This window comes from Bufo gargarizans, chromosome 5, assembly GCF_014858855.1.
Source record: "Bufo gargarizans isolate SCDJY-AF-19 chromosome 5, ASM1485885v1, whole genome shotgun sequence".
Taxonomy (NCBI): Eukaryota; Metazoa; Chordata; class Amphibia; order Anura; family Bufonidae; genus Bufo; species Bufo gargarizans.
Window position 1 is genome coordinate 99,251,773 of NC_058084.1, and position 26,024 is coordinate 99,277,796.

At 40.7% G+C, this 26,024-nt stretch overlaps 1 protein-coding gene across 1 annotated transcript in view; it reads right to left on the bottom strand.

Moving 5' to 3' along the window:
• SNTG1 (syntrophin gamma 1) overlaps positions 1 to 26,024 on the bottom strand; it is a 367,362-nt gene that overhangs the window by 162,030 nt on the left and 179,308 nt on the right. The gene's annotated exons all lie outside the window — the stretch shown is intronic.

Sequence of the window (26,024 nt, forward strand, 5' to 3'; positions counted from 1 at the left end):
AAATCGGGTTAGTCTGACAACTTCTGTCCTTGGTAAACCCATGCTGGTTATCACTTATAATATTATTTACAGTCACATACTTCAAACATTTTTCCCACAACAGAAGTTAAACTAACTGGTCTATAATTAAGGTGAGTTGATTTACATTTGTGCCCCTTAATATTTTATGCACTTATATAGCGCTACTATATTTTGCAGTACTTTAGAGACATTAGCATCCAAATGTCCCCAATGGGGCTCACAATCTAAGTTCCCATGCAAACACAGGGAGAACATACAAACTTCATGCAGATGTCCTTGGTCGTATTCGAACCTAGGACCCCAGAGCTGCAAGGCACCAGTGCTAACCACTGAGCCACCATGCTACAAGCTACCAAAATGTTTATATTTCATAAACCATAAAATGCTAAGTAAGTTTGATTAATCAGATTGCAGAGCCCTGAATCATATGACAGCATGGAAGACTCATGTATAGCATAAAATGCCAATTAATAAAAATCTCCAGGTTCCACAAGTAAATTCATGAAGAAGTCTAAAGCCTCATGCAGACGTCCTTGGAACACGGTCCATGAGATACCGGACTGGCATTTCAGGAGCGCACGCTGTCATAGCAACCAATGACGTTGTGCGCTCCTGCAATGCCAGTCCAGTATCTCACAGACCGTGTTCCACTGACATCTGCATGAGGCTTTAGAAAGTCTTTGCGCAAATCTGAGAAGTTGAATGCATGGAATTGGGACGTTTACTAAAATATTTATGTTCTCTTGGCAGAGTTTTGTGCTTCACATAATTAGTTAAGAACAGAAAAAGAATTTCCAAAGCTTTAAAACTTCTTAATCTTTAAACGCAGTTATAGTTTAAGAACAGCTGGTGTTTTACTACTTGTCTATCTCCAACAATAATCATAAGTCCTACGGGAGCAACATAATTTCTGATACCTTTTACGAATGTAAAATATCTATATCCATAAATCTGAATACTTTAAAGTTTAAATTTATATCCAATTATAAAATTCTTATACTACATGCAACTTTTCCTTATCACATAATTGTTTTGAGCATATTATCTGTTTTTTACTACCGTTACTTCACAGCATCAAGCCTTTCTCTATTTATACTATCTAGTGCACCTTCATGTAAAGAAGCTAGAAATTCCATTTAACTTATGCACTAAGCAAATAAAACCTATGTAAAGCTCTGTATCAAGTTCTGCAAGGTCTTAAGCCAGCCATACACATTAGATAACTGTCAGCTGAATGCTTTCACTCTTGATCCCTACAAACACATTCATGCACAACTCTTCTCTCCCTAGATATCTGTTGTTGGGGGACCTGCATAAGGCCTCTTTCACACTTGCGTTGTCCGGATCCGGCGTGTACTCCACTTGCCGGAATTAAACGCCGGATCCGGAAAAACGCAAGTGTACTGAAAGCATTTGAAGACGGATCCGTCTTCAAAATGCTTTCAGTGTTACTATGGCAGCCAGGACGCTATTAAAGTCCTGGTTGCCATAGTAGTAGCGGGGAGCGGGGGAGCAGCATACTTACCATCCGTGCGGCTCCCGGGGCGCTCCAGAATGACGTCAGAGCGCCCCATGCGCATGGATGACGCGTCCATGCGATCACGTGATCCATGCGCTTTGGGCGCCCTGACGTCACTCTGGAGTGCCCCGGGAGCCGCACGGATGGTAAGTATGCTGCTCCCGCTCCCCGCTACACTTTACCATGGCTGCCAGGACTTTAGCGTCCCGGCAGCCATGGTAACCATTGAGAAAAAGCTAAACGTCGCATCCGGCAATGCGCCGAAACGACGTTTAGCTTAAGGCCGGATCCGGATCAATGCCTTTCAATGGGCATTCATTCCGGATCTGGCCTTGCGGCAAGTGTTCCGGATTTTTGGCCGGAGCAAAAAGCGCAGCATGCTGCGCTATTTGCTGCGGCCAAAAAACGTTCCGTTCCGGAACGGAAGACATCCTGATGCATCCTGAAGGACGGACTGTCCATTCAGAATGCATTAGGAAAATCCTGATCAGTATTCTTCCGGCATAGAGCCCCGACGACGGAACTCTATGCCGGAAGACTATAACGCAGGTGTGAAAGAGCCCTAAGGCCTATATACACATTGGATGGCCTGCCAATCCGAATTAAATCAACGTATTTGGCTGACGTAAGGAAAGACCTAGCATACAGCTTTAGACCAGAAAGCATCAGGTTTAGGTACAGTTTTTGACGGTATGATCCATTTTTTTTTATTCTTTATCACCTTCTCAACATCTACCAATTTGATAGGAACATAAAAAATCCCCAATAAACTGCAATGATAATTCATTGTCGTCTATAGGAGAAACAATCAGATGATCAGATGTTTAATTCTAGGGAAAGTATAAAAAAAAGTTATTTTTTTAATAGAAAAAATAAAATCTAATTATAATTATAAAAATATAAAAAATATAATTCCCTCTTTAACCATATTAAAAATAAACAATAAAATATAACAATCATCAGCATTGACGCAATAATAAATCTGATAATTATTGAAATATAAACGTTCTATTCCGTGCGGTGAATTCTGTAATACAAAAAAAAAATCTAAATCACCAAATGCCTGTTGTTTTATGCTGCTTTACCTCCCCCACATTTTTTTATTTTTTTATAAAAAGTGATCAAAATTCATACACACTCGAGAATAGTATCAATAAAAACTACAGATTGCCCCACACACAATGAGCCTTCACACAGCTCTGTAGATATACATATAAAAAGTTTATGTAGTCAGAATATGGTGTTATGGCTTCGAGAAGGCAGGAAGTAAAAAACTAAAAAATAAAAATAAATGCTTCGTCAGCAAGGGGTTAAACTCAAAAGGGAATGGTAAAAGAAAACTCAATAATTTCTTTGGCAGCTATAAATGTATATTACATTTATAGAAGCTAGAAACTGTGGCCCACATTTCTTAAGCAGTTTACACCAAAAAAAAATTATGTGAATTTTGCCATAAATGTATGTACATCATTGTATGTCTCAATACTAGACAAAAAAGTTATGTTCTACTTGCCAAAACTTGAAAAGACATGGAAAAGTGGGCATTCTCACTATGGAGTGGGCATGTTCTCCATGTTTTAAGAAAACGTATTAAGCTAGAACATGGAGCATTTTGGTGCTAATCTAGATTTCATTTACTGACTTTAAGGCAGCCCAAAATGCGCCAGCATACCTTTCAATAAATTTTGCATTAACCATGTTTTTTTTTACTGATGTTTAAAACACAATTTTCAGGCCAATTATCGAGAATGCTCGTTCCTAATAATTGTCCTGCATAATTGAGCAGCCAATGATCAAACAAACGCTTGTTTCTCGAGTGATGGGCATCTTACATCTGGATGAAGGATGTCTGATTATCGGCAGTGCATATCCCTGTGTAATTAAGGATGCGCTGGTGATAAAGTATAGAACAAAAGGGTGGGAGGAGCGAGTTTATTAGAAATTGTTCCTACCATTGTTTACATTGGCTGTGTAATCTGGCCTGTGCAAATTAGCGTCAATGGATGTGTTATCATCCATCAATGCTTGCACTGCCCAAGCATCAGGCATTGTAATATGGCCCTTCGTTTGTAAGGTAATCTACAGATCATCTACCTGTATCATATATAGTCTCACCTTCCTGTGTCTTGTCCTAATGCATTTCCCAGCAACTTATCTTTCTGTATAGAGGGTATTTCTAGGTGAACACTCTCTCTAATGCCCGTTAAATACATACTAGTTATTTCACGTTATTGTGCTTTAATGCACTTGATTGTCAACAGCAATGAAATAAATTCCTGCTCAAAACAAGACCTACACATGAAAAAGTGCTCTGCCATAGAAGTTGGTACAATATGAACACATCATAGCTATGAAGTCTTTTAGACAAGTACTTGGAGCTTAACAATTACTGTATTAGCCTGCCATATCATCCTAAATCACTTACACTGTGATGCTTAGGATGCTTTGTTTCCAGCAGAGAATCAGACTTTTAGAGAAACTGGATCTGTTCCAAAAATATTAGCAAACTGATGTTAATTTTTATAATGGATCAATTATTTTTCATTTTTAGCTGAAAACATGGCAAATATAGCAAAAAAAAATGAAAACCCGTCAGGAACTGCAGTGAACATGAGGACCTCACCAGGTATCACGTGGTGAGATCATCAAGTTCGACAAAGGTCCTTTGGCTGGTTTTATTCAGGCCTCCTTGCTAGCAAGTGGATGAGATGAGTATAATTCTGTTTACTTTTAGCTACCATTTTAGGAAAAAATTATTAGTTACCATGAAGTGCAAAGAAATTTGACTTTTTGGTGAATTACATTTTTGCTCAAATTTGGATTGAAGTCCACTTTGGATACTTTGATTTGCTTAACATTAATAAATATATATATATTTTGTTTTCCCCTATAAAGGCCTATGCATCTGTTAAACATGTCAATTTTTCTAATGATTCTGAGTAAAAAATGGTCATAGTTAAAGTATAACTGTAATTTCTATTGTGGTTATTTATATCTCCTTGGTGGCCCTATTTCAACTTTTAACTGTGTACTCAATTACCCCTTAATTCCACAGTTTTGTTCCCTGTACAGCTTACTTTTACATGTGCTTAAAATCAGGTTGCTATGCATGGTCCGTCTATGTGTTGAAGGACAGAGGACGCAGAAGCACGCAGCCTGCAAGGTCAGATTACAGACAGCCAGGGACTGTATATAAATGATTAAAGCCAGGTCCTCCCCAGCAGCTGATAACAGTGCCTGGGCTGTGTGCGCTTCTCCCTGTCCCTGCGCTTGGCAGACGCTCCCTCACTCCCAGCAGACTGGGACAATGCAGAGCCAAAGCAGCGCAGACCAGGGAAGGGAGATCTGCCGTCTGCTCAGTGTATAAATAAAAGCAACATGTGGTAAGAGGACCCCTTTGTGCTGCAGGAGATTAACCCTTAAGGGGGGAGGGCTCTGGTTACTGACACTTTTGGGGGGGCTATTGTTACTGGCTAGTGAGGGCAGGCGGGATTAGCCACAGGGTGAGGGCAGTGGCGGCCATCTTAACTGAATAGTGAAATTGCAGTTTTATGCAGACTGGTTGCTAAGGGCTGAATCTTATTAAATATCGGGTAAGTCAGTCTAATAGTAACTGATTCTGGAATATCTTGTTATTAGTAACTGCATATATGAAAATTTAAATTAGGGTCTAAGTGTGACAGTTATCCTTTAAAGGCTATGTACACCTTTGAATGCAATTTTTTATGATTGCATGTTACTTATTTTGGGCTAGATATCATTTTTTCAATTGACTTTTATTAAAAATATTGAGTTGTTCTGTCACAAAGGGTCAACAGGTTTTTTTTAGCTGTGTCACTGGCACTTTTACTTTAACTTTGTGCTGGTCATCTAATAAACCTTATCTCTAAATTGTTGAGAGGTCATACACAATTATTTAAGCCACATTCTTATCAGTAAGATAAGAACTGAGCTATAATGAGTGTTTATTAGGTCATAGAGCAGAGATAAGGAGTCTGTCTGCTCCTGGTCTGAAATCCAAAGGCTGCTACTAGAGCATGTAAGCTCTACACAGAAAAAATGATGCAATATTTTTAATCATTTAATAAATAGCTCAAAATGAGTATAATGCAAAAATAAAAACAATGCCTCAAACTAATTTTCCTTTTTACATTTCCCTTCCCCTCCTGCCTTCCAAGAACCGTAACTTTTTTACTGCTCACACCGCCTGTTCATACAACTTTTAGATCACTTTTATTACTTTTTTTTGAGAGGTTTGAAGTGATCAAAAAAAGGGCGAACCACAAAATTGTTATTATTTTTTTCATTACGGCCTTAAAATTTCAAGAATTTTTTTTTTTACATTGTAATAATTCAAACTTTTTCAGATTATGGTGATACCTATAAAGTTTATTTTTCATAGTTTATTTATTTGTATATGTAAATCTGGGAAAGGAAGTTGGTTTGAATTCTTAACAGGTTGCCGACCTAGGACGTCCTGACTGGCCGATACTTAAAGCCTTAGGACAAGCATTCTCGTCCTAGGGTTAACCGGCGGCCCCACATGCATTGCCCCCGATCAGCAGCAGGGGCCGGCTGTATCTGCCAGTATAAATGAAAACACAGATGTTGGCGGATTAACCCCCTGTATGTCGTGGTCACGCTGACCACGGCATACAGGGGGTTTGCAGCAGCTTGTACATCTCCATTGGGTTCCTGTGCTGTGGCAGCCCTGATGCCTTGCACAGGCATCAGGACTGCCAGCTATGGAAGCCCAGGAGATCCAGCCACAGTGTAAGGCACTGACAGTTCAATACTGCAAAATACAGATATATTGTGCTCTATTGAAATTGCTCTGTTAAAATCCCATAGTGGGAAAAAAAAAAAATAATAATAAAAGTTAAATAAAATTATTTTTAACAATAAAAAAAATCAAGTTTCATTTAAAAAAAGCCCCTTTCCCCATAAAAAGAGACAAATAAAATTGTAAAAAAAAAAATATACATATTAGGTATCACCGCGTTCATAAAAACCTGCTTTATAAAAATATTGCATGATCCACCCCATACGGTCAACACTGTAAAAAAAAAATTAAACTATGCTAAAAAAAAGTGTAATACCAAGCGATCAAAAATATGTACCCAAAAATAATACTAATCAAACAATTATCTTATCCCTCAAAAAATGAATCCCTACATAAGATAATCAGCCAAAAAATAAAAAAAAGATACGGCTTTCAGAAAATGGAGACATAAAAACATAATGTATTTGTTTCAAAAATGATTTTATTGTTTAAAACCAAAATTATATAAAAAAGAACAGACATATAAGGTATCGCCGTATCCATAACAACCTGTTCTATAAAAATATCTCATGAGGTAACCTGTCTGGTCAACACCGTAAAAAAATTTAAATAAAAACTGCCAAAAAGCCATTTTTTTACTCCTTACATCACAAAAAGTGTAATACCAAGCGATTAAAAAGCAGTATGTACCCAAAAATAATACCAATCAAATCTTCATCTCATGCCGCAAAAAATGAGACCTGACATAAGTCAATCGGCCAAAAAAAAAAAGATATGGCTTTCAGAAAATGGAGACATAAAAACATAATTTTTTTGTTTCAAAAATGCTTTTATTGTTTAAAACCAAAATATATATAAGAAAAACATATTAGGTATTGATTCATCAGTAACAACCTGCTCTATAAAAATATCACATAAGCTAACCCGTCTGGTGAACACCAAAAAAAACGTAAAAATAAAAACCGTGCCAAAAATGTATTTTTTTGTCACCATACATCACAAAAAGTGTAATACCAAACGATCAAAAAGTATTATGTACCCCAAAATAGTAATCAAATCAAACAATAGTAAGCAATCAAACCATTGACCCTAAGACAATCGCCCAAAAAATAAAAAAAGATTTGACTTTCTAAAAATGGAGACATAAAAACATGATTGTTTTTCTTTCAAAAATTGTGCACTCTGCCATGTTCCCGTACAGCAGTTTACGACCACATATGGGGTGTTTCTGTAAACTGCAGAATAAGGGTAATACTGTAAGTATTGAGTTTTATTTGGCTGTTAACCATTGATGTGTTACAGGAAAAAAATGAATTAAAATTGTGAAAAAAGTGATATTTAAAAATGTCATCTCCTTTTCCTTTAATTCTTGTGGAATACCTAAAGGGTTAAAGTTTGTAAAATCAGTTTTGAATAACTTTAGGGGTGTAGTTCTATAATGGGGTCATTTATGGGTGTTTTCCACTATGTAAGCCCCACAAAGTGACTTTAGAATTGAAGTGGTCCTTAAAAAAGTGGGTTTTGGAAATTTTCTAATATTCTAAGCCTTATAAGATCCTGAAAAATAAATGTACATTAAAAAAATGATGCAAACATGAAAGTGGACATATGGGGAATATAAGGTAATAAATATCTTGTGATTTATCACTATCTGCCTTAAAAGCAGTGAAATCCAAATTTTGAAATTTGCTAATTTTTCTGTAAATTTTGGATTTTTTAATGAATATAGGTGAATTATATTGACTAAAAATTTTCACTATCATGAAGTACAATGTGTCGCCAGAAAACAATGTTAGAGTGGCTTGGATAAGTAAAAGCATTCCGAAGTTATCACTGCATAAAGTGACATTTCAAGTTTCCAAAAAATGGCCTGGTCCTCAAGGTGAAAAATGGCAAGGTCCTTAAGGTGTTAAAGGGGTTGTGCAGCGAATTTATATTGATGACCTATAGTATTTCAAGGACCCTTTGGACTCAGGATATTCAAATTATATAGTTCAAATAGCCTAGTTTCCTAAACTAATAGACTCCCGTTTGAGGTAAATTTAAAATATAACGTTTATTTGTGTTTATTAAGAATAATATAAAGCGGGAGAAAAAAGGAAATTTTTAAAAAATTCTAGGTACAGCGGAACTCTATGGGCAGAGATAAGGGTTAGTAGTCTCCACCCAGGGCAAGTTCCCCTGGGTGGAGACTAACCGGCTACCGGTGGAGCCTAACCTCCTACCGGAGGCAATTATGGGAGAACGGAGCGGCACCCAGGTATAACAGTAAGTGCAGGGGGGGTCCCTGGGCGCCGATCTACATGCCTGTATAGTTACTTTAGAAGTTTAATTCTGGTGAAAGGTCCTCTTTATGGTTTTAGATTAGGTAGGTAGGACCAAGTCTCACGGCGAGGAGTATCTGCAGACTCCTCTACACCCTGATAACAAGTGGTGGAGAGTCGCGTTTAAAGACTGACAGACATTGAAAATAAATGTTTAAAGCGACTGAATAGGTGACCTCCAAACAGAAATTCCATCAAGGCGAATAAAGCATATCGCTTAACAGAAAACAAAGAGTAGATGGACGCATGTTATGGAGATAGAATATATGGGTGAAGTAACCCTTATCTCTGCCCATAGAGTCCCGCTGTACCTAGAATTTTAAACATTTTTCCTTTTTTCTCCCGCTTTATATTATTCTTAATAAACACAAATAAACGTTATATTTTAAATAGACCTGAAACGGGAGTCTATTAGTCTAGGAAACTAGGCTATTTGAACTATATATATTGATGACCTAGCACACAAGAGAGCTAGCAGCTTGGGATCTTTGTATAATGGTTACAGGGTAAATACCAAAGGACTGTTAGAATAACTAGAGTCAGGTCAAACCAGCTGGTTGGTAAAGAGGGTCCACAACCACTACCCATAACAGAATCAGTTTGTACTAGAAGAAAACATAAAAATGATTCAGAGAAACTAGACCAGAATCAAATTTTAAAAAATCCATTTATCACTACCTTGTACCAACTTGGCTCTGATTAATGTGTTTCACCTTTCATCAGAGATAATTACTGTGGCTAAATATCTTTTATTTTCTTAAAAATTTTATGTTTGACAATAATTCCTTTCACAGACTTTGTTACTTATCTGTCCGTTTGTCAAGTGCACTTGTTTTCATTTACTTCTGCTTTTTGTAAATTAGTAGATAAAGCCTTTTTATACTATACTGTGACTAAAACATCACATATTAATTAATGGTATTTTCTGCAATAAATTTGCATTAATAATTTATAAACAACCAAATTCCACTGAATCTGTGTATGAGGCATAAAACAAGCTTATTGATATAATATTGTAGTGGGAGAGAAAAAAGCTCTCAAGATATTTTTATTTTCACAGCTCCATGGCAACGGGAAACACTATTAAGGCAAATCTTAGCAGCTAGTTCTTCAGTCAAGGATGTTAATTATACACAGACAAAACAAACAAAAGTATAGCAGCCATAAGTATTGACATTTCAAAGAAAGAAGCTATGAGATTCTCAACATAACTTTATTATGGAATAAAAACAGTTCATATTTTTATTATTGTTGCCATTGCTAGTACTATGCTACTAATGCTACTGTGAGGTTAAATAAATTAAACATACAGTGGCATGCAAACGTTTGGGCACCCCGGTCAACATTACTGTTATTGTAAACAGCTAAACAAGTTGAAGAAGAAATAATGATACATTCCCTTTGTTTTTTTAATACAAAAAAGGAAAAGGGGCAAATTCAAAACTTTGGGCACCCTGCATGGTTAGTACTAGAGATCAGTGAATTTCCAGTTATGAAATTCGTTCACACTTCGTTTACTGGTAAAAGGTGAATTGCGTTATGGATTCCGTTACCAGGGACCATAACGCAATTCTATGACGAAATGCATAATGGAATGCCTTTAGAGGGATTCCGTTATTCATTCTGTCATAATAGAAGTCTATGGGCTGCATAACGGATCAATCCCATTTACGTTATGCAGGAGAGGACTTACCTGCATTATGGAATCCATAACGCAATTCACCTTTCACCAGTAAACAAAAGTGAGCTCATCTCTAGTTAGTACCTAGCAGCATCCCCTTTGGCACACAGCTTGTAAATGCTTTTTGTAGCCTACCAAGAGTCTTTCAATTTTAGTTTGAGGAATTTTCATTCAATCTTCCTTGCAAAAAGTATTTCACACTGTGAGATTCTTGCATGCACTGCTCTTTTACTGGAATTTCATTGAATCCATTCTTCACTCCACCCATGAAATGTTTCCCCTGCCATTGGCTGCAACAAAACCCCAAAGCAAGGTTGATCCACCTCTATGCTTAAAGGTTGGAGAGGTGTTCTTTTCATAAAATTCTGTGCCTTTTTTACTCAAAACATACCTTTGCTCATTGTGGCTAGAGATGAACGAAGTTATGAAAAATTTGATTCGGCTGCTTCACTAAATTTCGCAAAGAAATTTGATTCATGATGAATTACTTAATCACAAAGAGTATTTCTTTGTATGTAGCGGGCGCAATGATGGGGAACACCAATCACACTGCCCCCAACATTGAACCCCTCAGATGCCGCGTTAATCACTGATCGCAGCATCTGAGACTATAATTTGTTACCACAAAGTGCAAGGAAATCCGGCCTTACTGCAAATTGAATTTTTCCTGATATTCAGATCAAAGTCCACTTAGTTAACTTCAATTCGTTTAACACTAATTGTGGCCAAAGAGTTATATTTTAACCTTTACAGGACTTTCCAAAATGCATCGGGCCTGTTTAGATGTTCTTTTGCAAATTTCTGAAGCTGGATTTTGTGGTGAGGACACAGGAGAGGTTATATTCTGCTGACTCTTCCAAGAAGGCAATATTTGTGCACTTGTTGCTAAACAGTAGAACAAGAAGGGGTTCTGATTTGCCTTTCTGGTATTTTTCTGACAGCAGGTGAACCCAAATCTTTCTGGGGTCGTTTTGTATGAATTCATAAAAACAGCATGTAGAGCCATTTTAGAGCACATGTTGGTGGGAAGTGGGGGGAAGGGCTTGCCCTGATTGGCTCCCAGGATGACAGGCAGCCTGGATGAGCCAATCAATGTTGCAGCAGGTAGGAAGGTGCCCTAGCAGAACGAGCAGAATGTTATTCTGTGCTGGGATATGAATGAGGGTGTTTGGGTGTTGACAGTGTCTGCCAGGAAAACAACCTTAGAGAGAGTCAGGGTGAGTCAGAAATTAATCAGGGACAGTGAGAAATCAAGCTTTTTTGCCAGGGAGAGTAAACAAAAAATAAAAGGATTCTAAAGAATAATTGTGTGTGTTGTGTAGAATATGGACAAGCAAGGCAGACAAGCAGAGCATCTGACAGACAGGGAGAGAGAAGACAAGAGCTATGGTTGGCTGTGCCTGCTATCAGAATTGCAGGTGCTGCAGTGCAGACCTCAAAAGCAGCTACCTGCAAGCAAATACTTTCATCCTCTCACCCCCCTCCATTTTCATAGAAATTATTTATTGTGAGGTTCAATTTAACAGAATATATACATGATTACTGCATCAACAACGAAGATGTATCAGCAAACTACCTGTGTGTATTTACGTAAAATTGAACACCAAGCCTCAATTGTCTGTTTACGTTTATTCAGTTTCCATATGGTTGCAATGTAAAAATATTTGGGGGGTTCAATTTAATTAATCAGCACATATTTCTGATTACTGCATCAATACCCAAGGTATATCAGCAATCTTCCTATGTGCATTAACGTGAAATTGAGCAACAAGACTTAATCGTCTGTTTACGTATATTCAGTTTCCATTTCCTTGCAATGCACTTTTTTGGGGGGGAGAAGTTAATTTAATTAAGCAGCATAGATACGTGAGTACTGCATCAGTACCAACATTTTCACACTGCTCTGGCTGATTCCGACAGACCTAGATTTGCTGGTGGTGCCCCATCTTACCACTGTTGCTGTCTATCTTCCTACCATCATACCCTGTACGGCTGCTGCTGCGACCTTCATCATGCAATTATATATATATATATTTTTAGGGGTTTCATTTAATTACGCAGCATATATACGTGATTACTGCAGCAATAGCCCAGGTGTAACAGCAATCTACCTGTGTGTATTAAGGAGAAATTTAGCATCAAGCCTCAATCATCCATTTACATATATTCAGTTTCCACACGGTTGTAATTAACATTTTTTGGGGGGTTTAATTTAATTTAATTAAGCAGAACATGTGCATGACTACTACAGCAATACCCAAGGTGTAGAAGCAATCTACATTTGTGTGTTAATTTGAAAATGAGTGTCAAGCCTCAATTTCCCGTGTACTTGTATTCGGTTTCCACAAAGTTGTAATTTATTTATTTTTTGGTGGATTTAATTAACCAGCATACTGTATATACGTGTTTACTACACCAATACACAGGGTAGTGGACAACATTATCTGAGAGGCAGGAAAAATTCCAGGCTACAGAAGGATCCCAAACTAAAGACCCATAGCCAGAATGTGGGTAGTAGCAGCACCAACTATCCCGCCAGAAGTAGTATTAGTAGGCTGCAATTGTCCTTGATGACTTCGGAAAGACACAACATTAAAGTTGAGGAGAAAGAGGATGAGATTGTGGATTGGATGGCTTACTCCTCGTCTCAGTCACAGCAGGATGACAGTGTTCTTCATGCTTCTCGGCCCCAAAGAAGGATTTCAATGGAGACCTCTCAGTCTTTACTGCACATTCCTAGAGCCTTCCTTTTCCTAAGAAGTGGCAAGAAAACACCATCATGCCCTATATCATATAATCAAGAGAGTCTCCCTGTTGATGACCTAGCAGTATGGGCAGAGCAGGGGAGGGGGGCCCATGAGCCTATCATGATATCTTAAAGTCTTATAAAAGTGCCAGGGTGGTTGAGGACAGGACATGGGAGCTGGATAGGGGTGCTGAGGAGGAGGCAGCATCATTGGAGAAGGGCAGTGGCAGCAGCAATAAAGATCAAAGGCTACGTACCTCCCAAAAGAAAAGCCAGAGCCACGTCTGCTTCAGGAGCTGGTGATGCCACTGATGCTGTTTTTGTATTAGGCCCAAAATGTGCCAGAGCTAAGCACAGCTTGGCTGCCTGTATCCCTCCCATATGGATCCCTTTTTCTCCACAAGGCAGGCACAAAAAAACACAATGGTGTGCAAGATCTCCTCGATTAAAACAAGCCGTGGCCGTTCAAACACAATTAGAGGTACCAAAGGCTTATTGCAGCATATGAGGCGGCATTACCAGTTCCATTGGGAAAATGCAACTGGCCAGCTTTCCCAATCAGAACAGGTCTATCCTCCTTCTCCTAGTCCTCTTTGTGGCAGCCAACCCGCATCCCTAAGCAGTACAGTATCTTTATCATATACATCACCTTCTTCTTCTCCTGCTAAGACTCCTCCTTGTCCTCGTGAGACATCTATAACGGAACGTTTGTCCATGAAAAAGCTTTTCTCCAACAGCAATTAGCTGGCCTACAAGCTGAACCCCCATCTGGCCACATTGCTGGTGGTACATTTGCTGTAGTACCATTGCAGTAGAGCCTCCATTGCACATATCTGCCTCCTTCACCTCCTCCTCCATGGACACAGTCCTGTCCACAACAGCAGAAGGATACAGCGTTGCTCACACTACCCCTCCTTCCTATCACATGTGTCAAGTAAATCTTTGCCACACCGTCTTTCAGCTGATCGGTCTGGGAGAGAGTAGCCACACTGGCAAGCAGTTACTCAAGTACATTAAGCAGCAAACATCCTGCTGTCTGTCACCTCGTCGACTGGGCAAAGTGGTTAGCGACAATGGGCAAAACATCCTGGCTGCTCTGAACCTGGGTGATAATACACAGGCATCTTGACTGGCTTGTGCAAGGTCCTAAAAATGTCCAAGAGACTGTACCTCTTTTCAGCCATTCTCATGTGGTGAGGAACGATCTTCTAGACTTGCAGCATAGGAATGATATGCAGCTACATTGCTTTATCTATGACGTTCCAACTCTGGAATTCAACATTGCACATGCATAAGCATCTATATGAGCAGCATAAAGAGGCTAATGAATTGATCATGCACCAGACTGCTTCAGAAGGGAGCATGTGTTGTTTCCATGTTGGGCAGTGGAAGCTCATGCAGTTCATGTTGTAGTTGTCCCTCATCCCACTCATATGTATTTTTGAAGAGATGCTGATGATCATGCATCAGGTGGCCCTGCAAGCTGTTGGGGACCCACAATGAGAAATTCCTATGGGGGAGGAGGAAGTGTTGCCAATTGAGTAGGAGGAAGACCAGAGTTGGAGGAGAAAGAGAATGACAATAATGACGGTGACACCAGCCACAACACCAAATCAAATCATTGGGGGGGGGGGGGGGGTGGAGATGGAAAGAACTGGTTCCTGTGGCATGCAAGCCATAATGGCCACCTGTATGCTTGCTTGCTTATGCAGTGACAGGCATATCATTGACATTAAGCAGTGTGATGAGGAGTGGCTAAAATGCTTTTAGACCCTTCCTACCAAGGCAAAATCGGGAAATGTTTTCCTCTGTCAGAAAGGGAGGACAAATTACGTTACCAGAAAACACTGTGAAGGTAGCTTGCCGCAGCTTACGGCGAGCAGATGCCTGCTGTCAGCATGTTTGAAAGGGAGACCCCCTCTTGCCAACCATCACTTTCTATATTATTGCCGCATATTCTATACAAATTCAACTTATTCCACTTTCCATGCATTCTGTTCTGTATAGCTGCTGCTGTATCCTGCATCATGCCACTTATGTCACTTGCCAACCATCACATTCTGTACGGCTGCTGCTGCCACCGGCGTCATGTCACTCCTGTTTGTTTTCCTGTTTTCCTGCAGGTTCTGTACGGCTGCTGCTGCTAACCCATAACACTGTGTGTGTTTGAACATCCTCTTGTCCTCTTCACCTCCTTACCTCCATGAGGCTGCTGGAAATCTCAGGTAGGTGCATTTGCAGTTCAGTTATTAAAGCCACTGCCAGCAGCAGGATAAAATATGACCACATGATGATGTTACCAAGTTAAGGAGATGGAGAGAATAAGGAGATGTAAGGAGTAGGGCTTCGTTCAAATGAGCGTAGCTGGGAAACAGCCGAGATAAGTCTTTTAAACTAATTTGCATAATTATAAAAAGGTTGTTTTTGGGGGGTCTAGAAAAGATTGATAAGCACATAAAGGAATATCTTCAAATTACATTAGGAGAGTTATACAGACATCCCAAATGTTACAAACATTCTTGGTTTGTGACAGAATCCCTTTAAGCTTGCAAAAGTTTGGGCACCCCTGGTCAAAATTACTGTAACCAGTTATGCACGTTAAAGATGAAATGATCTCCAAAGGCACACAGTTAAAGATGAAAAACACTTTTCAACATTTTAAGCAATATCAATGTATTTTTTTAAATATAATTTTACAGTGAAAAAAAGGAAAGGTGAACCTTGCAAAAGTATGGGAACCCAAGGAGATTTGAGTGCTCAGAGTCTTAGACCTTAAATAGCCTGTTAAGGCTACTTTCACACTTGCGCTATTAATTTTGAGATGCTGCAGAGGATCTCAATACCAGAATTAAATAGATCCATTTTGATTGTGCAGATCGGGATGCATCTGTTCCCTTAGGATGCGGTTGTGTGAAATCAAAATGGAAAACAATGGATCTGTCACTAAATACATTGAAAGTCAAAGGGTGACAGATGCATTTTTTAGGCAGATAAAAAAAATGGAACTGTAGCCATTGGCTTACATTGTTTTCAGTGATGCATCAGTTTTTACAGTTTTTGTGACCGGACACAAAACCTGCAGCTTGCTGATGGAACGGAAGAGACCCAGATGTATCCTGAATGGATCTCTTTCCATTCAGAATCCATGAGGACAAAACTGATTTATTTTTTCCGTTATTGAGATCCTCTGCCGGTTCTCAATACCGGAAAACAACAATGCAAGTGTGAAAGTAGCCTAACGCCCCTTGCAGACAAGCGTTCCTCCCGCAGCGAGTCTGCATACTTTTGCAATGTACACATTTATTTCACTGTAAAATTATAAAAAAATAAAAATAATACATTGATATTGCTTAAAACGTTAAAAAGTGTTTTTCATCTTTAAGATGCATAACTGGTTACAGTAACAGTAATTTTGACCAGGGGTCCCTAAACTTTTGCATGCCACTCTAAGAACTAAAGCTAGCTTAAAGGTATTCGCTCACAAACCAAGAATGTTTGTAACAGTTGGGATGTCTGTATAACTCTCCTAATGTCATTTGAAGATATTCTTTTATGTACTTATCAATCTTTTCTAGACCCCCATAAAACAACTTTTTATAATTAGGCAAATTTGTTTAAAAGAGTTATCTTGGCTGTTTCCCAGCTACACGCATTTGAATGGAGCCCTGCTCCTCACATCTCCTTGTTCTCTCCATCTCCTTAACTTGGTAACATCATCATGTGGTCATATTTTACCTGCTGCTGGCAGTGGCTTCAATAACTGAACTGCACATGCACCTGCCTGAGATTTCCAGAATCCTCATGGAGGTAAGGAGGTGAAGAGAACAAGAGGATGTGAGGAGCATGGTTCCATTCAAATGGGGGTACCCCTTTAGGCTCTTTTCAGCTCATTTGCATGATTATAAAAAGCAGAAAAGACTGATAATCATTTAAAGGCATATCTGTAAATGAGATTAGGAGAGCTATACAGACATCCCAACCATTACAAACGGTCTTGGTTAGTGACAGACTTCCTTTAAAGGTATCATCCCTTCTCAACATTTATGACATATTGCTAGAATCTGCCACAAAATTTCTGGCAGTACCACAGAGTTCAGTGGAGTTCAGTGTACAGTCGTGGCCAAAAGTTTTGAGAATGACACAAATATTAGTTTTCACAAAGTTTGCTGCTAAACTGCTTTTAGATCTTTGTTTCAGTTGTTTCTGTGATGTAGTGAAATATAATTACACGCACTTCATACATTTCAAAGGCTTTTATCGACAATTACATGACATTTATGCAAAGAGTCAGTATTTGCAGTGTTGGCCCTTCTTTTTCAGGACCTCTGCAATTCGACTGGGCATGCTCTCAATCAATCTGGGCCAATTCCTGACTGATAGCAACCCCTTCTTTCATAATCACTTCTTGGAGTTTGTCAGAATTAGTGGGTTTTTGTTTGTCCACCCGCCTCTTGAGGATTGACCACAAGTTCTCAATGGGATTAAGATCTGGGGTGTTTCCAGGCCATGGACCCAAAATGTCAACGTTTTGGTCCCCGAGCCACTTAGTTATCACTTTTGCCTTATGACACGGTGCTCCATCGTGCTGGAAAATGCATTGTTCTTTACCAAACTGTTGTTGGATTGTTCGAAGAAGTTGCTGTTGTAGGGTGTTTTGGTACCATTCATTATTCATGGCTGTGTTTTTGGGCAAAATTGTGAGTGAGCCCACTCCGTTGGATGAGAAGCAACCCCACACATGAATGGTCTCAGGATGCTTTACTGTTGGCATGACACAAGACTGATGGTAGCGCTCACCTTTTCTTCTCCCAACAAGCCTTTTTCCTGATGCCCCAAACAATCGGAAAGAGGCTTCATCGGAGAATATGACTTTGCCCCAGTCCTCAGCAGTCCATTTACCATATTTTCTGCAGAAGATCAATCTGTCCCTGATGGGGTTTTTTTTGGAGAGAAGTGGCTTCTTTGCTACCCTTCTTGACATTAGGCCATCTTCCAAAAGTCTTCGCCTCACTGTGCGTGCAGATGCGCTCACACCTACCTGCTGCCATTCCTGAGCAAGCTCTGCACTGGTGGCACTCCGATCCCGCAGCTAAATCTTCTTTAGGAGATGATCCTGGCGCTTGCTGGACTTTCTTGGACGCCCTGAAACCTTCTTAACAAAAATTGAACCTTTTTTCTTGAAGTTCTTGATGATCCTATAAATTGTTGATTGAGGTGCAATCTTAGTAGCCACAATATCCTTGCCTGTGAAGCCATTTTTATGCAACGCAATGATGGCTGCACGCGTTTCTTTGCAGATCACCATGGTTAACAATGGAAGAACAATGATTTCAAGCATCACCCTCCTTTTAACAGGTCAAGTCTGCCATTTTAACCCAATCAGCCTGACATAATGATCTCGAGCCTTGTGCTCGTCAACATTCTGACCTGAGTTAACAAGACGATTACTGAAATGATCTCAGCAGGTCCTTTAATGACAGCAATGAAATGCAGTGGAAAGTTTTTGGGGGGATTAAGTTCATTTTCATGGCAAAGAAGGACTATGCAATTCATCTCATCACTCTTCATAACATTCTGGAGTATATGCAAATTGCTATTATAAAAACTTAAGCAGCAACTTTTCCAATTTCCAATATTTATGTAATTCTCAAAACTTTTGGCCATGACTGTACACTGCTTGCTGTTTATTCACTCGTATGGGACTTAAAATAGCCAAGCAGACTACTGTAGCTCAGCTATTTTTTGGAAGTCCCATAGCAGCGACTGCAGAGGACACTTGTGCATGTGCAAGGTCCTCTCTTTTACTTTGGGGGCCTCATTCTGGAGACAGGAGCAGGTCTGACATGTGTTGTACATCCTAATGATATGCCATAAATATTAAAATGAGACAATCCCTTTAAAGATCATTTCAAACAAATTTAAAAGTCACCTGTGTTGCATTTGTTGCATATCCTAATGATAAGCCATAAATATTGAAATCCTTTAAAGCCTTTAACCCCTTAAGGACACAGGGCGTACCGGTACGCCCTATTTCCCGAGTCCTTAAGGACCAAGGGCGTACCGGTACGTCCTGACTTAAAATCGGCATTCCGGCGCCGCGGGGGTTAATCGGAACGGGATTTCGGCTGAAATCATTCAGCCGGCATCCCGTAACAACGCAGGGGGGGGTCATTTGACCCCCCCGTATCGGCGATCGCAGAAAACCGCAGGTCAATTCAGACCTGCGGTTTTCTGCGTTTCCGGTCCATTCGGGTGTCCGGTGACCCGATGAACCGGAAAAAGACTGCGATCGGTGGCGTAATTATACACCACCAATCGCAGTCCGAGGATTTGAGGAGGCGGTGCTGGCCCTGGTGCTGAACACTGCTGTCCAGGGTGCTGATTGGTGCAGGGGAGAGAGGCGCGAGATTCAAACTTCCTGCGCTCCTCTCTCCCCTCCTCTTCCTGTTCTGCACGAGCACCCGGCAGCATCGTCCAGCACCAGCTCCTGTGTCCCCCTAATCGCCATCCATCACCCTCCTGCACCCATCGCCACCCAGGTAGGTTAGGGTCAGTGAGGGAGAGGCATCGTTAGGCAGGGAAAGAAGGGAAAAGTTAGTTAGGAAAAAAAAAAAAAAAAACTTTTAACTTTTACACAAAACTTTTTTTTTGATCCATCTATCAGACCCCAGACCCCCCCCTGCCACTTGCCCCCCCCCTACCAGCCCCCCACCACCACCAGCCCCCCCACCCCCTCCACCCATCCCCCCACCACTCCCCCCAACCCCCCCCCCCCACCACCACCACTAGCCCCCTCACCACCACTTTTTTTTCTGCGTTCGCTGACTGGTCGGCACTTTTTAGCGTCCGTCCACTGTTAGCGCATCGCCTGCCCCACCGCTGATCAGCGTTGTACCGCTAATCAGCAACTTTTTTTTTTCCTAACACTTGCCCTTTTTTCCTTTTTTTAGTACGCGAACACCCGTTGCCCCCACACACACGCACATATAATAAAGTTTTACACACACGCACACCTACACGCACACACACCCATGGCCCGCCGGGTGTTCTCGGCCGAGGAGGCATATGCCCAAATTGCCTCCGACTCCGAGAGCCCCAGTGAGGATGAGGATGACCCCACATTCCTCTTATCATCAGCATCCTCCTCATCATCATCGGATGACGATGAGCCACCAAGGCGGCGGAGACGCCGCCAGGCGGAGCCAGGGGCCGCACATGCTAGGGATCCTGTGGCCCACCCTAGTACGAGCCGCCCTGGGGTTCGTACTGGTTTCCCGGCCCACCAAATAAGTTCACCGGAGACCCCTGCCGATGAACTTAGCTGGTGTCCCCCAGTGGACTTTGAGCCTGAGATTCCGGATTTCGCTGGCAATCCTGGAATCCAGATTCCCACAGTGGGGTTTACTGAAATTGACTATTTTAGTTTTTTTTTCAGTAACCCACTGGTGAATTTGATGGTGGAGCAGACGAATCTGTACGCCCAACAGTTTTGGCTAGACCCGGTGGCTGGATGCCGGTCAGTGCAGCCGAAATGAGGACATTTTGGGGCCTCGTGCTGCATATGGGTCTAGTCCAAAAACCCAGTGTCAGGCAATACTGGAGTGGGGACGTCCTGTACCAGACCCCACTGTACAGTATGGTCATGACACGCTCCCGGTTTGAGGCCATCCGGAAATGTCTGCATTATTCCGATAATGCAGCATGTCCACCCCGAGGTGATCCTGCCTATGACCGGCTGTATAAGATACGGCCTGTCATCGATCACTTTGGGGCCACATTTCAGCAGGCCTACGTACCTGGAAGGGAGGTCGCGGTTGATGAGTCGCTCATTGCGTTCAAGGGGAGACTCAGTTTCCGCCAATATATTCCCACAAAGCGAGCGAGGTATGGCGTGAAGCTATACAAAATTTGTGAGAGTACCTCAGGGTACACTTACAAATTTCGTGTGTACGAGGGGCGAGATTCCCGTATTCAACCCCCAGAATGTCCCCCCACTCTGGGTGTTAGCGGGAAACTCGTGTGGGACCTTATGTACCCACTGCTGGATAATGGTTACCACTTGTACGTGGATAACTTTTATACCAGCATTCCCTTGTTCAGGTCCCTTGCCGCCAGATCTACGTTCGCTTGTGGGACCGTGCGGAAAAATCAGCGCGGCCTCCCTGCCTACCCCCTCCAGGTACCTATCCCCAGGGGTGAGACCCGTGCACTTACCAGTGGAAACCTGTTGCTGGTCAGGTATAAGGACAAGAGGGATGTCCTTATGCTGTCCACAATCCACGGTAACGGCACCACCCCAGTCCCTGTGCGAGGTACCGCGGCAACGGTCCTCAAGCCCGATTGTATCGTCGACTACAATCGGTATATGGGAGGAGTTGATCTCTCGGATCAAGTCCTCACGCCATATAACGCCATGCGCAAAACCCGGGCATGGTACAAAAAAGTTGCGGTCTACTTGGTGCAGGTTGCCATGTACAACTCTTTTGTACTATCCCGAAGCGCTGGCAGCACAGGGACATTCCTCCAATTCTATGAGGCAGTCCTCAAGGACCTGATCTTTTCGGACCGGGAAAGAGCAGGCCGGAGTACCTCGGGAACTGGAGGCGCCCGGATCGTCCCTGGCCAACACTTTCCAGGTGTGGTCCCCCATACTGGAAAGAAGGGACGAACCCAAAAAAAGTGCAGAGTGTGTCGCAGGAGGGGGATACGGAAGGACACCACCACTCAGTGCGACACGTGCCCCGATCATCCGGGCCTCTGCGTTATCGATTGCTTCAGGGAGTATCACACTTCCATGGAGTACAAAATTTTTATAATCCCCAACAGTTCACTAGAGAACATAAAACACTATGGCTCTCAGACTTTGGAGACACGAAAACTATTTTTCTTTCCCCCAAAAATATTAGTTTTAGTGCAGGCATCCTCAAACTGCGGCCCTCCAGATGTTGTAAAACTATAACTCCCAGCATGCCCAGACAACCTACAGCCATCAGCAGGGCATGGTGGGAATTGTAGTTTTACAACATCTGGAGGGCCGCAGTTTTAGGATGCCTGCTTAGTGTCTCCAAAGTCTGAGAGCCATACATATTGGGCATCGTCGCGTGCGTAAAAGTCGTCGCTATAAAAATAACTTTTGACCAAACGCCTCGGATGAACGGTGTTAAAAATATAAAATAAAAACGGTGCCAAAACACCTATTTTTGGGCAAAATTTCAATTTAAATCCATTTTGCCGGTAATAAAGCAAGGGTTAACAGCCAAACAAAACTAAATATTTATTGCCCCGATTCTGTCGTTTGCAGAAACACCCCATATGTGGTCGTAAATGGCTATATAGCCGCACGGCAGGGCATAGAACGAAGGGAACGCCATACGGTTTCTGGAAGGCAGATTTTGATGGACAGTTTTTTTTTTGACACCATGTCCCATTAGAAGCCCCCCCTGATGTAGCCCAGACTAGAAACTCCAAAAAAGTGACCCCATCTAAGAAACTACACCCCTCAAGGTATTCAAAAGTTACTTTACAAACTATGTTAACCCTTTAGGTGTTCCACAAAACTAAATAGCGAATGTAGAAACAATTTTAGATTTTAATTTTTTTGTTACATTGCCTCAAAAAAGAGTAATATAGAGCAACCAAATATCAAATTTACCCCAAAAATAGTCCCAAAACAACAACCACCTTATCCCGTAGTTTCCTAGATGGGGTCACTTTTATGGAGTTTCTACTCTAGGGGTGCATCAGGGGGCTTGAAAGGGTACATGGTGTAAATAAACCAGTCCAGCAAAATCTGCCTTCCAAAAACCATATGGCGTTCCCCTTCTTCTATGTCCTGCCGTTTAGCCAAATAGTAGTTTACCACCACATATGGGGTGTTTCTGCAAACTACAGAATCAGGGCAACCCATTTTGAGTGTTGTTTGGCAGTTAACCCTTGTTTTACTCCTAGAAAAAATTGATTATATTGGAAAATTTTCCAAAAAATTGAAATTTCATAATTGTTTCTCCATCTGCCATTAACTCTTGTGGAACACCTAAAGGGTTAACAAAGTTTGTAAACCCAGTTTTGAATACCTTGAGGGGTGTACTTTCTTAGATGGAGTCACTTTTTTGAAATTTCTATTCTAGGGGTGCAACAGGGGGCTTCAAATGGGACATGGTATAAACAAAACCAGTCCTGCAAAATCTGCCTTCCAAAACCCATATGGTGTTCCCCTCCTTCTATGTGCTACCGTTCGGCCAAACAGTAGTTTACGACCACATATGGGGTGTTTTTGCAAACTACAGAATCAGGGCAACCCATTTTGAGTGTTGTTTGGCAGTTAACCCTTGTTTTACTCCTAGAAAAAATTGATTATATTGGAAAATTTTCCAAAAAATTGAAATTTCATAATTGTTTCTCCATCTGCCATTAACTCTTGTGGAACACCTAAAGGGTTAACAAAGTTTGTAAACCCAGTTTTGAATACCTTGAGGGGTGTACTTTCTTAGATGGAGTCACTTTTTTGAAATTTCTATTCTAGGGGTGCAACAGGGGGCTTCAAATGGGACATGGTATAAACAAAACCAGTCCTGCAAAATCTGCCTTCCAAAACCCATATGGTGTTCCCCTCCTTCTATGTGCTACCGTTCGGCCAAACAGTAGTTTATGACCACATATGGGGTGTTTTTGCAAACTACAGAATCAGGGCAACCCATTTTGAGTGTTGTTTGGCAGTTAACCCTTGTTTTACTCCTAGAAAAAATTGATTATATTGGAAAATTTTCCAAAAAATTGAAATTTCATAATTGTTTCTCCATCTGCCATTAACTCTTGTGGAACACCTAAAGGGTTAACAAAGTTTGTAAACCCAGTTTTGAATACCTTGAGGGGTGTACTTTCTTAGATGGAGTCACTTTTTTGAAATTTCTATTCTAGGGGTGCAACAGGGGGCTTCAAATGGGACATGGTATAAACAAAACCAGTCCTGCAAAATCTGCCTTCCAAAACCCATATGGTGTTCCCCTCCTTCTATGTGCTACCGTTCGGCCAAACAGTAGTTTACGACCACATATGGGGTGTTTTTGCAAACTACAGAATCAGGGCAACCCATTTTGAGTGTTGTTTGGCAGTTAACCCTTGTTTTACTCCTAGAAAAAATTGATTATATTGGAAAATTTTCCAAAAAATTGAAATTTCATAATTGTTTCTCCATCTGCCATTAACTCTTGTGGAACACCTAAAGGGTTAACAAAGTTTGTAAACCCAGTTTTGAATACCTTGAGGGGTGTACTTTCTTAGATGGAGTCACTTTTTTGAAATTTCTATTCTAGGGGTGCAACAGGGGGCTTCAAATGGGACATGGTATAAACAAAACCAGTCCTGCAAAATCTGCCTTCCAAAACCCATATGGTGTTCCCCTCCTTCTATGTGCTACCGTTCGGCCAAACAGTAGTTTACGACCACATATGGGGTGTTTTTGCAAACTACAGAATCAGGGCAACCCATTTTGAGTGTTGTTTGGCAGTTAACCCTTATTTTACTCCTGGAAAAAATTTATTATATTGGAAAATTTTCCAAAAAATAGAAATTTTAAAATTGTTTCTCCATCTGCCATTAACTCTTGTGGAACACCTAAAGGGTTAATAAAGTTTGAAAAAACAGTTTTGAATACCTTGAGGGGTGTAGTTTCTAGAATGGGGTCATTTTTGGGAGGTTTATATTATCTAAGCCTCACAATATGACTTCAAACCTGAACTGGTCCATAAAAAGTGGGATTTTGAAGATTTCTCAAAAATTTCAAAATTTGCTTCTAAACTTCTAAGCCTTGTAACATCCCCAAAAAATAAAATATCATTCCCAAAATGCTACAAACATGAAGTAGACATATGGGGAATGTAAAGTCATCACAATTTTTGGGGGTATTACTATGTATTACAGAAGTAGAGAAACTGAAACTTTGAAATTTGCTAATTTTTCAAAATTTTTGGTAAAAAATGTATTTTTTTATGCAAAAAAAATAACTTTTTTGACCCAATTTTAGCAGTGTCATGAAGTACAATATGTGACGAAAAAACTATCTCAGAACGGCCTGGGTAAGTCAAAGCGTTTGAAAGTTATGAGCACTTAAAGTGACACTGGTCAGATTTGCAAAAAATGGCCCGGTCCTTAAGGTGAAAATGAGCCCGGTCCTTAAGGGGTTAAAGATCATTGAAACATCTTGTTACCTCTGCTGCAATGATAAATCCTACATGTGTTTGAAAATGTGCTTGTTGTTCTCTAGGGTAGCATTTCTCTTGTTAGAAAAACTGTTTATGCTCCAGAGCTGTTCTTCCTACCCGAGCTTGGACTCAGTTCCATAATTTGACTTTCCTGGTTGTAACTATCATGTGCCTTCTATAACATTGGTGTCCTCTTATGGTGTAGAGATGCCGCTAAGCTATAAATTACCCCAGGTCCTAAATGTGACAGCCACCTCTGCACCTCATTTATGTCAGATAAATAATAAATGAGTAATACTAGTATTATGCATACAATTCTTAGGTTATAAGATTTTATTTTTTTATTAAAATACACATAAAACCCAGCTGGGGATAGAGACAGATTGCACAATAATTCTGCAACTGTGGATAAAGAATGAAACTCCTATGAACAGACACATATAAGCACTATATTCAATGACATATCTTGAGAACAGTAAAAGGAAGGGCGTAACTAGAATTCATAGGGCCCATAGAAAAATAAGATGGGGCCACCACCACTTCAGCTCACAAAATTAAAACAGCAGCATAAGTATAAATAAAGATATGTATAATAGCACCATAACATACATTGGAAAGCCCACATTATAGTGTGAGATAGCAGAAAACTATTAACTTATTATTCTTCTTCACAAAAAGGTATTTTTCAAGTACTTTGGCTGCTATGGCTATACTTAAAGGGGTTGTCCAGGTTCAGAGCTGAACCTGGAC